Source organism: Etheostoma spectabile, chromosome 4 (genome assembly GCF_008692095.1).
Source record: "Etheostoma spectabile isolate EspeVRDwgs_2016 chromosome 4, UIUC_Espe_1.0, whole genome shotgun sequence".
Classification (NCBI taxonomy): domain Eukaryota; kingdom Metazoa; phylum Chordata; class Actinopteri; order Perciformes; family Percidae; genus Etheostoma; species Etheostoma spectabile.
In genome coordinates this window covers 34866028-34882750 of record NC_045736.1, presented here as the reverse complement: position 1 = coordinate 34882750, position 16723 = coordinate 34866028, and the positions used below count along the sequence as shown (strand labels likewise).

The 16723-nt window shown below is 43.1% G+C and overlaps 1 long non-coding RNA gene and 1 other non-coding gene across 2 annotated transcripts in view; both read right to left on the bottom strand.

The window, feature by feature from the left end:
- LOC116687652 (uncharacterized) overlaps positions 1-16723 on the bottom strand; it is a 28026-nt gene that overhangs the window by 5488 nt on the left and 5815 nt on the right. The window contains exons 2-3 of the long non-coding RNA XR_004331604.1: positions 5013-5025; positions 3388-3393 (exon numbers count right to left, since the gene is read on the bottom strand). This is a non-coding gene — a long non-coding RNA (uncharacterized LOC116687652). The remainder of the gene's footprint in view (positions 1-3387; positions 3394-5012; positions 5026-16723) is intronic.
- Positions 9460-9531, bottom strand: trnac-gca (transfer RNA cysteine (anticodon GCA)). Its single transcript has one exon. It is a non-coding gene; the product is annotated as a tRNA-Cys (tRNA).

Sequence of the window (16723 nt, the reverse complement as noted above, 5' to 3'; positions counted from 1 at the left end):
TTTTCATTGTGTCACAGCAAATTTGTTTTTAATCATCCCTTAATGGATCAAATCCGCTGTGCTGGATAATCCTGTATTCCGTTTTTCTAAAATTAGTTTTATTAATATAAACGCAGCCCCATTACCTCTTTTTAAATTATCTCTCTCTCTTCATCCCCCCTTCCAGGACGATCACCCTTGATCCCTACTTTTAACAACCAACGTCTATCCCACCCAGTTCTTTTCAAAGTCTTGGAAGTATTGATAACAAACAGATTAACCAACCACTCTGTAATCTCAACCGTTCCTTTCTTGCTATGCAATCAGCCTTCCTTGCAGTCCGTTGCACCCACAGCCACGCTCAGGTGTTTAAATTACATCAAGCGCTAGTGATGAAAAGCGTTGACTTTGCAACCTCTAAAATGATCGTTCAAAGCCTTTGACTCTTTCAACCTCCATTCGATACGCAGACTTAGTCCTTGGTTTCTCTCAAATTGCTGCCTGGTCACTAACTACTTTCTCCATGTGGGTGTCACAGGTAGGACAGGATGCTCCAAATCATGGTAGCACTGTCGCCATGGTCCCGCTACAACGTCTGCGGTGCCATTTCATCTGCTACGCTCTTCGGTGCCCAGCTACGTCCTGCTGTCCTTGTATGCCCGCCAGTGCCCTGCTATGCCATGACCTACTACAAAAATGCTACAAACTACTATTTTTGTTATTTCCACTACCCAACCGCCCCCCGTCAGACACCGCCTACCAGAGCCTGGTCTGTCCGAGTTTCTACCAAAAGGAAGTTTTTCCTCGCCACTGTCGCACGTTGCTTGCTCTGGAGGAAACTACTAGAACTGTTGGGGTCCTTGTAACTCTGAGGTGGTCTAACCTACTCCATCGTAAAGTGTCTTGAGATAACTCTTGTTATGATTGATACTATAAATAAAATTGAAATTGAAATGATGAACTAGTGGATCCTTTTTAAGCAATAGCTTCCCAATCCTTCTTGTCTGACCAGCATCACTTTAAATGGGTCAAGATTAGAATATGTGGCTACTTATGATATGTAGTGTTTGGTTTAGACAGTCACCTCTCCCTTTAGCCCACATAACCATCTCCATCTAAAATTAGGTCTAGATGTGGCTTTCCATTCTGTATAGGGCCTCTTTTACGTATGCCGCCAACGTGTCAGGGTGAAAATAACTAGCACAGACCATTTCTATGATTTGTGAGTATCCATTTATAAAAATGCTCAACCTTCCTCCTGAAAAATTGCCATTCTTCTCTGTTTTCAGCTTCAGACTGTGAATGATCACAAAAAAAGTAAAACTGACACCTTATCCCACTTGCTGCCTTTTAAGTACTGCTGTCCGGGTCTTGTCCATCACTGCAAGTGTAACTCTTCTTCTTATCATTCATGCAGTTTTGCACACTGTCACTCATTGTTTGTCACATTCTCACCTGCACTTTTCATATTTGTTTAATTTTTTTTTATTCTGTCTACACTAGACTCCATCTGGACAACTGTACATAGACTCTGTCCTTCATCTAGTGTTTTTTTACTTGACTATTGTACTATTTTTGAGTTGCCATACCTGCCAAACTGTTTTAATACTACAGATGATAGTTCTGGTACATTCTTTATTGTAATTTTGTATGTTTACATTTAGCGTATTTAATATGTACACTTTATGTTGTCTCACTCACATTCATGCTTTGTCGTTGCCTAGTCGCCGCTGCAAATTATCTGCCCACTTTCTTCAATATTGATCAAATAAAAACAAACACAAACCTAAGTTTTTCAATTAGAAATAATCCACAAAACAAACGTAATCCAACCTTAAAGTAATACAGTGAAAAAATAAAAAGTTTGTGAAAAATTAAGACAAATGTAGACTGTGTCTCACTATCACTTGTCACCATGTAACTTGCCATTTCATGGTGACTAAAATGAGCTGCTGCTATTTGAACCCAGATCTATATAAAACACTTAGCATACTGAAAAGAATAGATTGGAAAATAAAAACAAATTATTAATAAAATATCAATCCAGTTTAAGTGCTGATTCATCCCTTAGCTAATTTTGCCCATCTTATTGGCATACTTGACCGCATAAATATATTAAATAAACAATGTGTGACTTTTGTGGAAAGCCATGATGTCTCTCTCATGTAGCATCATGCGGTTATGGCTCAGTGAGAGTGGTTGCCTGCACATCGGAAGGTGGTGGTTTGATCCCCCCCCTGCCAGTCCATTGTCGAAGTGTCCTTGGAAGAAACTGAACCCCGCGTTACCCCCGTGCTGCGCATCGAGAGTGAATGTGGTTGTGAATGTTCATCTGATGATAGGTGGCACATTGACGGCAGCCCCGGCCGCAGTGTATGAATGTGTTGAAATGGTGAATTGTTTCCTGTGATGTAACGCTTTTGAGCAGTTGTTAAGACTGGAAAAGCGCTATATAACAGCACATTTTCATGAGTGGGCCAAATTCTCTGTGCGGGCAAAGCAGAGAAAGGGGAGTAACCTTGGCCAATCTGGATTTTTGTGGTCATAAGGAGCAAGATTCCATCACCCCATCTAAGCTTTCAATTTCTCAAAGGCAGAGCGATACCCAGGGCTCGGTTTTACACCTATACACCATTTCTGCCACTGGGGAGCCATGGACAGGCTGAGAGAACGCAATTAATGTTAAAAAAAACTCGTAAAGTGACATTTTTCATGCCATGGGACCTTTAATGTTTGCATATGAGTGAGTTGTTATTTTTTACAGTGTACTTGGAGCGTGTTGATGAAAAGTCTGACAGCGCAGTTAGAAAAGTGCTGCGGTATCACTCTTCACACAGCGCAGGTGTATAGCGCCAGTCTCAGTACACCAACACCATTATCAGGAATTCTTTTGGCCACAATAATTGTTTTAGTGAAAATCCATATTGTGAAAGTCCTAAGCCGGAAAGGTATTTGAGATCGAGAGAATGGGTGTTTAATAATTGATAGAAGGGTGTAAACTACAGACGTAGTAGTATTAGTAGTAGTAGTATAGGTAGTAGTAGTATTATTCATTTGAACTTGGCTCTTCACAGCACCATTCTTACAAGAGAATTTGTTTGCTCCTCAGAGACAATTAAAGAGAGCCATTACTCTGACCAACATCATTTATTTGATGATTTAACTCTGTGAAAAGGAGGATGGCTCATTCTGTGTGAGGGACATAACAGAATTTAAAATTAAAGGTTGAACAATGTTTATTTGGCAAGTCATGTTGACTTAAAGCCAACTACAGGAACAGGAAGGAGTTGGAAACTCTATTTCCATCTCTATCAACTAACTGACCCACCACATTGCTAATTTTTAGGAATACAATTAATTCATGCAAAGGTTTGTTACTTAGACATTTTTCACAGACGCAGACATCACTAACTTCTTTTAGAAGGAAGGTTTTCATATAGATGGACCTATATTCTGTCGTCTTCAAGATAAGCTGTCCTGGGAGCAGCTCTTTGGCAGCGCACATGTTTATAGATGAAAGTCAGTAAAATTGGATGCTCTGTCAGCTGCAAAAAATCAGCAGTGTGATGACAACATAAAGAATGTTTACGTCTCCCATCCAGCTTTTAATTCATGATTTATTTAGCTTCCTGTACAAACCAGCACTGTGTGTGTCTTTGTGGGCTTTAGTTTGTAATGGCAGTAATTGTGTTGTGAAAGAGAGACTTTCCTCCTCCCCTTAGTGTTCCCTGCTGTCTGTACTTTTCTCCCAATGATCTACTGACATTTTCTAATCTGTGAAATATTCTATTAATCTCAGCCCACACAACAGATCATTTATCTGTGTTTCATTTCTAGCAATTAGCTGACTTGTGTCATACATTTGTTTAAAGCCCACCTACATCTCTGTCCATCTGGTCCAATAGCCCTGTATCATTGCGTTAGGAAACTTGATTATATGGACTCAAGCTCCTTTCTGATTATGAATGCATCTGTCTACCTTTTTGCCATCAATCTGTGGTTATTGGTCTGTGTGTTCATTAGTCACAGGGAGAATCATAAAATGTCTCACAACACAGCTTTAATGCCATTTATGTTTCATTTGTCATTGGGTGGAGTATTTAAAGGTGGTGCACAGGCAGCCCTAGCAGGGCTTAAAAGGCACCAAGCCGCCACAGCATCAATCCAAAGGACTAAATAATCATGTTGTTTGAGAAGTCTGGTCACAGACGACAGGGGGTGAGAGGTAGACGGCCAGGCGGGAAAACGTCCTGTACGCTACTACTGCTGATTTACATATGTTTAAGTGACGATTTTGTCAAGAGATCCAAATGTCAGCCTGTAACTCTTCAGACCCAGAAAACTTTATCATAAATTGAGGTGGCATCCAAAATGTTTCAGGCTGGTTTCTGGAGAAATGTGTACAAAACATTTATTTTATTCTACTAATATTTAGTATATTTTCATTAGTTGGAATGGTGCGCCATACAAACGGCATATGGGATCTGAACTATTCACATCGTTAGCATCTCCTTCTTCAATGGCTGTAACCATGTTCCATCCGTTTGTTGTCTTAACTGTATAGTGGGCCTGAGTTAATTATGAAAACATAATTTTTTATGCACGCATTTAGAATATGCACTACATAGAGAAACACATCCAAATATTTCCAGGACACTACAAAGTGTTGCACATGCTGCTCTTCTACTAACTCTGCTCACGGCTTGCGGCTAATTCAGTTTATTGCTGCTGCTCAAATCCTGCACTTCTGTACTTACTCTTGCTATTTTGAGTACATAAGTGGATTCACACTGGCAAAGTGTGGCCTGTGTGTCTCTGGGGCTCAGCCAAGCGCTGTTGCAAATCTGCTTTACCACACATCACTGCAATTGCAGGAGGGAGGATATGGACGAAGGCCTTAGCTACAAATCAAACACCAATTGGTGGTGTCTTTGTTCAAATTGCCCTCTGGTACAACAAAAACTAAATGATTTTGCTGCAAAAAAAGCCGAATCCAGCCTAGACAGTGTTTGCTTGATACTGTTATCAAGGACAGTTCTCAGAGAGCTCTGTGTGTTCTTGCATGTTTACCTTGGACAGAGGTGCTGGGCATTTGGATCTTGATTAACTGGAAAAGACAAACAAACCACCAGAGCTACCAGCGAGCCACAGTCTACCAGGCAGATGCGGCGGGGCAGGTGGATGAGGGCCGTGTGTTGCTGGTGTTGTGTTGAGTCTGTTTCCCCTGTCGATATGTGTCTCTCCTTACCTTAACCAGTACCAAACTTTATTCCCAATTCCAGCCTGTTGTCATCACAATGATTTTGGGATTGTTGGAACAGTGGAAGGCTAACCAAGATGGATGTTGGTACAACTGTTGTGTGTTTTATGATGGGTTACTGTAAGTAACATGTTCTTGGTTTCAGTGAAAGGGACAAACTTGAATTCAAAAGATGCATGTTGTATTTCCTGTTTAGATGCAACAACAGTTTTTGTTATTGTATTTATTAAAAAAAGCTAAGAGAGTTGTTATTCACAAGCAATACATCCTGGTAAATGTAGGCACAGCTGCCATGCCTAATGAGCGGAGTCAACATTACACATACTTGGGAATTTATTTCCTCAAAGACAACATATACCATAGTAACTGATTGAACGTCCTTTTTCTAATTTAAACATATCAAAATGATTTGTACCTAGTAACCAATCCATACTAAAAACAATTGCCCCAGGGCCTTTATGACTGTCCCCTTCAACAGGAGTATGATTACAGTTTAATATGTAACACCAAAATAAAAGACAAAAGATAATCAAATAACAGAACAAAACATATATCAATAAATGCATACATCAACATTATAGGTGGCAATTTTCACATTGACACCAACCCATGTAATGTTTGTGCAGTGTGTAGGACATTTTCATCACTGGATTCTTTTTTATCTAAAGGGTTGTCAGAGTTTAAATTCAGATTTGTTGGATATTACAGATTTCCCTTGTGAGCTGAATAAGTGAACTTTGCATTTTGAATCGTATTTGACATCCTATTGTCTGAACTGAGATTGAAATCCCACATATGGCTGACAACATTGCATCTATCCCGTCGACTCTCATGCAGTACCACTCTACTTGGGTAGAAAGCAACCAAATTTAAAATACAAGAACCAACATTATACAACACATCGCCTAAGACATTCCCTAAACTTTTTATTTAAGAAATTCAGGGACACATTATTTGCATTAACCCTTTTATTTATTACAGTGAATTTAATAAGGACTGTATATACGTGTGCGCTGCCATATGGTGGCGGCGAAGTGTCAGGGCCTCGACGGACCAGACCCGGGCGGCAGAGGCGGTCTCTGGGGACGTGGAACTTCACCTCTCTGTGGGGGAAGAGGCCGGAACTTGTGCCTGAGGTGGAGCGCTACCTTTAGTACTGGTGGGGCTTACCTCTACGCACAGTCTCGGTTCTGGAACCGTACTCCTGTGATAGGGTTGGACTCTGTCCTACTCCGGAGTTGCCCAGGTGTGAGGACCGGGCGAGTGTGGGATACTCACAAGCCCCCGGCTGCGAGCGCCGCTTGCGTTGGAGTTTACCCCGGGGCGAGAGGGTTGCCTCCCTACGCCTGCGGGTGTGGGGGGGAAAACTCTGACTGTTGTTTGTGCATATGCACCAACCAGGAGTTCAGAGTATTCTTCCTTCTTGGAGACCTTGAATGGAGTCCTGTATGGGGCTCCAGTAGGGGACTCCATAGTTCTGCTGGGGGACTTCAACGCACACCATGGGCAATGATAGAGATACTTGGAGAGGCGTGATTGGGAGGACGCCTCCCTGATCTGAATCAGAGTGGTTGTTTGTTGGACTTCTTGTGCTAGTCATGATTGTCCATAACAACACCCATGTTCAACATAGGGATGCTCATAAGTGTACGTGGTACCAGAGCACCTAGGCCAAAGGTCAATGATCGATTTTATAATCGTTTCATCTGATCTGAGGCCGTATGTTTTGGACACTCGGTGAAGAGAGGGCGCAGAGCTGTCCTGATCACCATCTGGTGTGAGTTGGGCCAGGGGGTGGAGGACTCTGGACAGACCTGGTAAGCCCAAATGCGTAGTGCGGGTAATTGGGAACGTCTGGAGGAGGCCCCTGTCCGACGGACTTTCAACTCACACCTCTTGCGGAGCTTTTCGTGCATCCTTGTGGAAGCTGGGGCATTGAACCTGAATAGACATTTTCAAAGTTCCATTGCTGAAGCTGCGCGGGGAGCTGTGGTCCTAAGGGTCTTAGGTGCTTCAAGGGGCGGTAACCCCGAACACCCTGGTGGACACCGGGTGTCAGGGAACCCGTCCACCTGAAGGAGTCCTTCCGGATATGTTTCCCAGGGACTCCGGACGCAGTTGCAAGGTACCGACGCTCAAGGCTGCACCTCTCGTGACGAGAGCAAAGCAGCGGGTGTGGGAGAAGTTCGGAGAAAACATGGAGAAGGACTTTCGGTCGGCACCAAGGTGCTTCTGAAAACCGTTCACCACCTCAGGAGGGGAAGCGGGACTCATCCAAGCTGTATACAGTAAGGATGGGACTTTTGACCTCAACTGGGAGGTAATAGAGCGGTGGAAGGAGCACTTTGAGGAACTCCTAAATCCGCTGACACGTCCTCTGTGTGGAGCAGAGCTGGAGGATGATGGGGGATTATTGTCAATTTCCCTGGTGGAGGTCCTGAGGTAGTCAACACCTCCACAGCGGCAAAGCCCAGGGATTGATGAAATCCGTCCAGAAATGCTGAAGCTCTGGGTGTGAGGGGCTGTCTTGGTTAACACGCCTCTTTACCATTGCGTAAGTCTGGGACAGTGCCTAAGGAGTGGCAGACCGGGTGGTGGTTCCCCTCTTCAAAAGGGGGACCAGAGGGTTTGTGCCAATTGCAGGGGTATCACACTTCTCACCTCCCTGGTAAAGTCTACTCCAAGGTGCTGAAAGGAGGGTTCGGCCGATAGTCGAACCTCGATTGAAGAGGAACAATGCGGATTCCGTCCTGGTCGTGAACAACGGATCAATCTTTACTCTCGCAAGGATCCTGGAGGGAGCCTGGGAGTATGCCCAACCAGTCTACATGTGTTTTGGGATCTGAGAAGGTGTATGACCGGGTCCCCCGGAGAAACTGTGGGGTGCTGCGGGAGTATGGAGTGAGGGTGTCCCTTCTTAGGGCCATCCAATCTCTGTATGACCAAAGCGAGAGCTGTGTTCGGTTCTCGGCAATAATTCGGACTCGTTCCAGGTGAGGGTTGGCCTCCGCCAGGCTCGCGCTTTGTTACCAATCCTGTTTATATATTTATGGACAGATATCGAGGCGTAGTTGAGGCGGGGAGGGTTGCAGTTTGATGGCTTAGGATCTCATCGTGCTTTTTGCAGATGATGTGGTCCTGATGGCGTCATCGTCTGTGACCTTCAGCACTCACTGATCGGTTTTGCAGCTGAGTGTGAAGCAGCTGGGATGAGGACAGCACCTCAAATCTGAGGCCATGGTTCTCAGCAGGAAATCGATGAGTGCTTTCTTCAGGTAGGAGTGAGTCCTACCCCAGTGAAGGAGTTTAAGTACCTTGGGTCTTGTTCGCGAGTGAGGGGACCATGGAGCCGGAGATTGGTCGGAGAATCGGAGCAGCTGGTGCGGTATTACATTCTGTTTATCGCACCGTTGTGACAAAAAAGGGAGCTGAGCCAGAAGGCAAAGCTCTCGATCTCCGGCAATTTTTTGTTCCTACCCTCACCTATGGTCATGAAGGCTGGGTCATGACCGAAAGAACGAGATCCAGGAACAAGCAGCCGAAATGGGTTTCCTCAGGAGGGTGGCTGGTGTCTCCCTTAGAGATAGGGTGAGAAGCACAGTCATCCGAGAGGAGCTCGGAGTAGAGCCGCTGCTCCTTCACGTCGAAAGGAGCCAGTTGAGGTGGTTCGTGCATCTGGTAAGGATGTCCCCTGGGCGCCTCCCTAGGGAGGTGTTCCAGGCACGTCCAGCTGGGAGGAGGCCCCGGGGAAGACCTAGGACTAGGTGGAGAGATTATATCTCCAACCTGGCCTGGGAACGCCTCGGGATCCCCCAGTCGGAGCTGGTTGATGTGGCTCGGGAAAGGGAAGTTTGGGGTCCCCTACTGGAGCTGCTGCCCCCGCGAACCGATACCGGATAAGCGGTGGAAGATGGATGGATGGATGTATATACTGTATACAGTAAATTCATTCACATGGTCGTACTGTGTTAAATAATATATCCTAAATTAAGATAACGCTGAGCTTCCTTACAGTGCTCTTGAAGGCCATGATAATAAACTTCAGAGGTGTTTGGGGTCATTTGTGTCTTACTTAAATATCAAGAAATTGTAGGTTATCCTACAACTTCTCGCATAGCTCAAAGCGTATATGTACAAACTCTGTACAAATTAGTAAGACCTTAAAGCTTTAAGGTGGGAACAAAACAACAACTTTGACATTATGCACACTTCATCTGCATAGGGGGCACCCAGATTTGAGCTGGGGACCTCTTGATCTGCAGTCAAATACTCTACCACTGAGCTATACCCCCACATACCTGAAGCTGAACATGCTTATTCATCAGCAAATAAATGGCTGGGCCTCCACCATGTGGTTAAAATCCAGGTCTGTACCAAGGTTTCTTTTTTTCCCAGTGTCTAAAACTCATCTCCTGTATGAAAGGCAGCTAAAAGAAGTTGGCCTTTTCATCTTTGATAGAGCAAATCTGATGCAGTTAACCTGGTTTTAATGTTAATTACAATGGATTTGAACACCAATCTACGTACTGACGTACATGTTTCTGTCCTAGCACACGCACAATTTTATGTTGCATTGTTAATTTAATTATCATCCATTTGATAACCTACACCTATATTCAGTTTTATTCATGTGGCAGTCACTCTTGTACTGTATTGCTGCTGCAGCATTTTCTCTTCTGCAACGCATTTAAGTTTTATTCACTACAAACTGAAGCCAAATTGTAAATTAGAAAACAGAACCAGACAATGGAAGGATGAGAAGAAAGATGAGAAGTCAGTGGAATAAGTCAGAAGACATGATCTTAAACATTCTGCTTCGCTCCGGCACTAAAGCTCTGTTCATTCTGCCTCAGTTTAACTGGCAGCGCTGCTGTAATTGTCATTGTAATGTCTGTAGCATTCATTAGCATCTATAATTTTGATCCCCGGTGAGTCCACAGAGCTCCTACGTGCCTGGAAAGCAAAAAAACAACAACAAGTAATTACCTACTTCTTTCAGCTATTTAGAGCAGCAGCTTGGTTATGGTGACGTCAAGGATATAATGAAGGTGTTAAATTTCCCCAGGCAAACTCAATATCAAAGATGAGTCAATTAAAGTAGCCTGAATCAGTGCAGGAGACTTAAGCGTTGACACATCATGACCCTCATTTGTAACTAGTCCTGTGGAATGAAATACGTAAAGTAGGGCTCTATTCATGGAATATTTTGTGTGTGACCAAGGTTGTGCAGTCAATTCAGTCACAGGAGACTTCATTTACGGTATTTACTTAATCTTTTGACATTGCCAGCTGTGACTCAGGTCATCTACCAATCTGAAGGTCAGTGGTTCAATCCCTGTCCCTGCAATCCCACATCAAAGTGTCCTTGGGCAAGACACTGAACCCTGAATTCTATCTGTACTGTGTAAAAGTGCTTTAAGTATTCATTAAGTCTAGAAATGCGCTGTAAAATCCAGTGCAATGCATTTATTTAGTGCACAACAGATGAGTTAAAGAAAAAGCATCTTTAGCACTTAGAGCCCATCATTATTTTAATGGGCGGATGATGCCATGAGTTGTAGGAGTCTAGACACTGGTCGTGAAGGGGTGAAGAGCAATTGGTTGTTTAACTGAAAGAGGGAACGCGCTCAGTTAGCTGATTGAGTTGGAAGCAAGAGGATGAAGAGGGAATAAATAAATAGAGTAAGCATGAATCAGTCTTCATGATTAGATTTATCCATCCATCTTCATCCCTTTATATGTGGTCAGGTTGGGAGGGGCAGCAGCTCCAGCAGGAGACCCCTAGTCTATTTCCATGATTTTCCACTTCTGCGAGTGCTCTGTTTGCGCTGGGAATTCCTTTAGGCCGGATATCTATTCCCTTGGGCTTCCTTTGTGTTGATATTTGAAAGGTAAAATGTCACTTTATGAGGGTTTTTTTAAGATTAGTATTCGTTCCCCCAGCCTGCCTATGGTCCCCCAGTGGCAAAAAATGGCAGTAGGTGTAAACCGAGCCCTGGGTATCCTGCCCTGCTTTTGAGAAAATGAAAGCTCTGATGTGCCGATCTGGAATCTGGAAGGTTACTGCTTCTTTCTCTGCTTTGCCCGCTCAGATGAGAAAGAGAGAGACATCATGGCTTTCAAACGTGCGAAGTGGCAAGTCGAGGCCACACCCCCAGCCTCCACTTTGCCCCCCCCCCCTCAGTAGCTACAGACACAGAAATGGCACATACTAAGGAAAGCTCATTGTGGGACTGGCTGTAGTGGTTGTAATTCTGCACCAAGGCAGAATTTAGGAAAAGAGACTTCAGATACAGTATTAGGGGACCACTAAGGCCTATATGAAAGAGACTTCAGAACAGTATTAGGGGACCACTAAGGCCTATATAAAAGAGACTTCAGATACAGTATTAGGGGACTACTAAGGCCTATCTAAAAGCATCCAAAAAGCACCATGTCATGGGACCTTTAAACTCCGGTGGATTTCTGATGAGAATGGTTAACTGCTCCTTAGATCTCTGGTGTTCCCAGGCCAGGGTGGAGATTTACTCTCTCCACCTAGTCTTGGGTCTTCCCCAAGGCCTGGAACACCTCCTTCAGCCAGGAGGCATTTTAACAGATGCCTGAACCACCTCAGCTGCCTCCCGTCCATGCAAAGGAGCAGCGGCACTACTCCAATCACAGATGACTGAGCTTCTCTATCTCTAAGGGAGACACCAGCCCCCCTCCTGAGGAAACCCATTTTTGCCGTTTGTACCTGCCATCTAGTTGTTTCGGTGATGACCCGGCCTTCATGACCGTAGGTGACGTAGGAATGAAAGTTGACCAGTACGTTGGAGAGCAAATGTAAAACTGTTATTACTACATCACACTACATAGGTGTGAAAGCAGTAAAAGTTCACCGCTCCTGCTCCTGCCAATCCCCTGACCCTGCACATCTGACGCCTGTTCTCTCATCAAGCCCCAGTGCATATACTTTACTGGCCACTGACATTCTTCCCATGGCTAGATTGGTAATGTTGCTTTACTGTTGTTGTGTTTCAGCCATTCATTCCTGAACCCTGAACCCTGTAACCTGTTCCTGCTCAGGAAGCTTTGCCAGTTACTCTACCTGTGTTATCACCATCTGCCTGATTACCTGACTCGGCCCACCTGTGTGCCTGTAATGACTGTCTGCTTACCCATTGCACAACTTTAAGTGTGGTATTTGACCTTGTTTGTGACTAAAATCACTCACTCATTCACTCACTCACTCACTCAATCACCACTCACACACTAAATTGAGATTGTGGAAACTGATAAATTATAATAATTTTGAGTAATATCTGACAATTGTGAAATAACAATGTTCTGGCATCTATACAATTTCATGCATTGCAATGTTGGCAGAAAACAGTGTCAAACTATACAATGACTAGATTAATTAATTTACGACACAGTCCATGTTATTAGTCAATTATTCCATATTTTTATCATAGGCATTACTGCAAATCTGATTTACAAAAAAATCTAATATGCATTAATTTCAAGAAATATTAATTTTATGCTGGGGGGGGCAAAGTGGGGGATCGGGGTGTGCCCTTGACTTGCCATTTTGCCCGTTTGAAAGCCATGATGTCTTTCTCTTTCTCATTGGTGGGCCAAATTCTCTGGGTGGACAAAGCAGAGAAAGAGTTATGGTTAGGGGTTAGGGTTGGGGGGGGGGAGGCTATCGCCATTTTTAGACACTGGGGGACCATAGGCAGGCTGGGGGAACGTATATTAATCTTAAAAAACCTCATAAAGTGACATTTTCATGCCATGGGACCTTTAAAATACCAACACATGGGAAGCCCAAGGCAACGGATATCCGGCCTAAATGAGTGAAATCGGGCTGATGTTCTGGCGGCAATGGAACTACATACAGAAAATGAAGAAAACCTACTGAGAGTAAAAGTCTACATTTATTATCAAAATAGTGAGGGAGTGGGTTTTTCCTTAAACCTTCAACAGTTAAACTATTGCATATATTGGTCTACACATACTGTAAGTTGATGAAGATGTAGTTGAGGTGAGGGAGGTGAAAATCTGAATTACCTCAGAAAGCAGTGTTGAATCCTAAGTGTAAACCACTTCATCTCTCTGTCACCATGAGGCCACCGGAGTCGTGCACTTAACCTCTCCAACGGCGCTCCGCCTCTGGCGAGACGCCATGAATCATGGGCCAACTTAACACTTTATTTTAAGCAGCAGGATCCAGCTCTGTGTCATCCATCATCTCCAGCTCATCCTTTTCTCATACATCTCCCAACACCTCTTTCTCTGTCACTGTCACTACTGCGCTTATCAGGTCCTCACATTGGAAAAAAAATCTAGATATGTGCTGGGGTCTTCCTTCTGTTGTGGCAGAATTGTTCTGTCCATTGTCCATCTGTTGTCTTTCTTCCACCATCCATCCATGCAACCCTCCATTTGTCTACTTCTTCATAATTTACATTTTCTGTCCCTGACACATAGTTGATGTCTCCCAGATGCTCATTAACATGCATGTAGGGGGTATTTATGAACATGATAATAATTGGACAGGGCATGCAGCTTCCCTATATCCCCTAGATCCCTACATCCAGTGTCACATACATGCACTTGCAGACCTCCCGGACCCTGATAAACAGTGAACAAACAATTATGTCCCGATGACATACATTGACATACATAGACATGTATATGTATGCAGTATACAGTACAGTAAACTCCATATGCATACATGTACATGGACACTATACATGGAGATTATGAATCACAATAGATACAAAAAGAAATACAAAACAACATGAGCATCATCTTTTAAAAATAGGTTTTACTGAATGTGTAGCCCTAGTGGATACAGAATATTACAAGAGAAATATAAATGTCCAAAAAACAAAAAGTGTTTACTTGAGTGTGGACATGAATTTTGAGCCGCTCAACTAAACAGTGGTTTATTTATTTATTTTTGGAAACTCAAAGAAGGGAAAGTATCTGATATTTTACCCCAAAAAAAGCAAAAATTGAAAAACAGCAAATATTTATGACATAATTAGTATATAGTGTGAACCTTCAGTTCTACATTTGGGGTTCCAGAACTCCAGGATGGGACCAACTACCTTGGGTGTAGGGACTGACACATTATTAAAGTGAGTACACTTGAATAACACAGTGTGGTTTTTTATCAGAAATTGATTTGGTTCTTTGCTTCACAAAGAACATGATTTTAGACTACCTGTTATTTTTTTGTGTATTCTATTTGATGAAAACTCCTTTTAGTGGCTTGATAGTAGGCCGTTATTTTTAAGTTTTCTGAGCTCTGGCAAGAAAAGCTGAGAAGACTCAACAAGCCAATCAATTACAGGTAATTGATTATAATTTGTAATGATTCCAGTGGCACTGTGCGTCCTGCACTTGTCGGGCCCTCTGGGTTTCAAACAACCCCAATCCTTACCACAGGTAACACCAGCATGTAGGAAGAAAGGCACTGTGAGAAAAATCAATATGAGACAACATCCCACTCTACAAGGAAATAGAGCTAATTTGATGCTGCTGTCATTGTAGTGTGACGCCTCACCCTGCATTATACCCCCCTCCCTCCCTCCCTCCCTCCTTCCCTCCCTCCCTCTGGCTGTCTCTTGGGGGTTACACAGTGACTCCTTAATGAGCTGCATGCATACACAGTAGCCAGATGCCAGCAGAGAGCCATTAGCTCATATCACAGAGAGAGAGACCCCCCCCCCCTCCCCTCTCCCCTCACATCACCCTGCCCCATTTCCCCATCCCTCTATCCCACTGTCTCAGAGTAAGTAACCAATAGATGGGTTTGCTGACATAGCAATGAACAATAACAAATACAAATTGACCAGATAAAGCCCTCAAAGGTGTTGCTGCATGATCATGTTAAGCAGTGAAAAAACCTGCCTCATCTTTTTTTTTTTTTCAAACTTTGTTTATTTGGTTTTTAACAAGAATTGCATAGCCATACATTTACAATGCGATACATATAAAACAAACCATGCAATTCCCTTGAGTTATAAAAACAAAACAAAAAACACAACAAAACGACCTCCAATCCCTCCCATGTAATAAGGAAAAGTCCTAAGAAAAAGGACACACATACACAAAAAAAAAAGTTTTGAAATAAATAAAAATTAAGATGCATTCTGCTACCAAAACCTGCCTCATCTTTAACTAGAAGAACATTCGGAGAGTCCAGACCTCCACCAAGACATGCCCAATCTCACAACGTTAATGCCGTGTTTTACTGGTGGGAACTAATTTTTCCTCTTTTTTTGGCACCACATAAATTAAGAAGCCCTATCTCGCAAGCTTAACTAAAAAATTATTTTTGTATCCGACTTGTGCTCCAAAATGTAATGGTTCTTTTATGGTCCATGCTACATCGTTCCACCGAGTTCCATGAAAATTGAGCCTGTTGTTTTCAGTAATCCTGCTAAGAGACAGACAAACCAACAAACAAATGGATAAACCAAACCAAAAACAGTTTGCGTCAGTATAACTTGACTATGAGAGAGTTGTATTTCCTCACAATGGTCTAGAATGAAAGTAGAATTGATATGTATATTGTATGCAGTACAAAATATAATGCATCTAGCCTAAAACAAATAGGTCTGAGTCACTGAGAAATGGCCTCAGTGGACCTTCAGGGGCCCTGGAGGCAATTCCTGGGCGCTGATAAATAAGTAAATAAATGATGAATAATTAAGTTTTACTACGCCTTAGTTCTGTAAAAATGGTCCCAGCTGGAATATAATATAATCAGTGGGGTTCATTCTCATCACTCCTCTTCCAACTCCATAGACAGTGTTGATATTTCAGCACTATGCAGGATAATTACTTATAATAGAGACAAACCTAAATTAGGGAGGACTTAACACAAAGTGTCTGTTGCCTAATGTGCAGTCTTGGGGGAAATGAAAATGTGTGATAAGGCATGATGCCCAGATTTTCAGGGTACTGTAAATCTGACACAAAAAGCACAGAATAAAAAAAAAGTTAATTTAACCTATGGAAATGAAATGCTATCATTGTACAAAGCATTTTCATGAACGGGTTTGTAGGATTTTGAACGAAAAGTTACATATGATTTCATACCAAAACTAGGAAACCGCTGGCTGGTCACGTGACATTGCTCACAGAGCTCCGTGCTACAGAGCGGTAGTTGCTAGCTGTTTAAGCCGCTACAGAGCTTTGTGATGCCGGCTACAGACCTCCGTCACAGCTTATTGTATCAGCAGCAGTTAGTAGATGTATTTAGCCGCCAAAGAGCTCTGCGACACTGGCTACTATGCCCAGCACAATGCTCCGTCAGGTCAGCGACAGCTGGTGGTTCAGTTAACTGAGAATAAGTGACTGTGAGTCGGGTACAGAGCACCGTAAGCAGCCGGCCATTATGGTTAAAGGAGAATTCCGGCCAATTTTTATGTCAATCTTGATCGCTATAAAGATGTGAGTACTTTTGATTGAAAAAAAACCCGA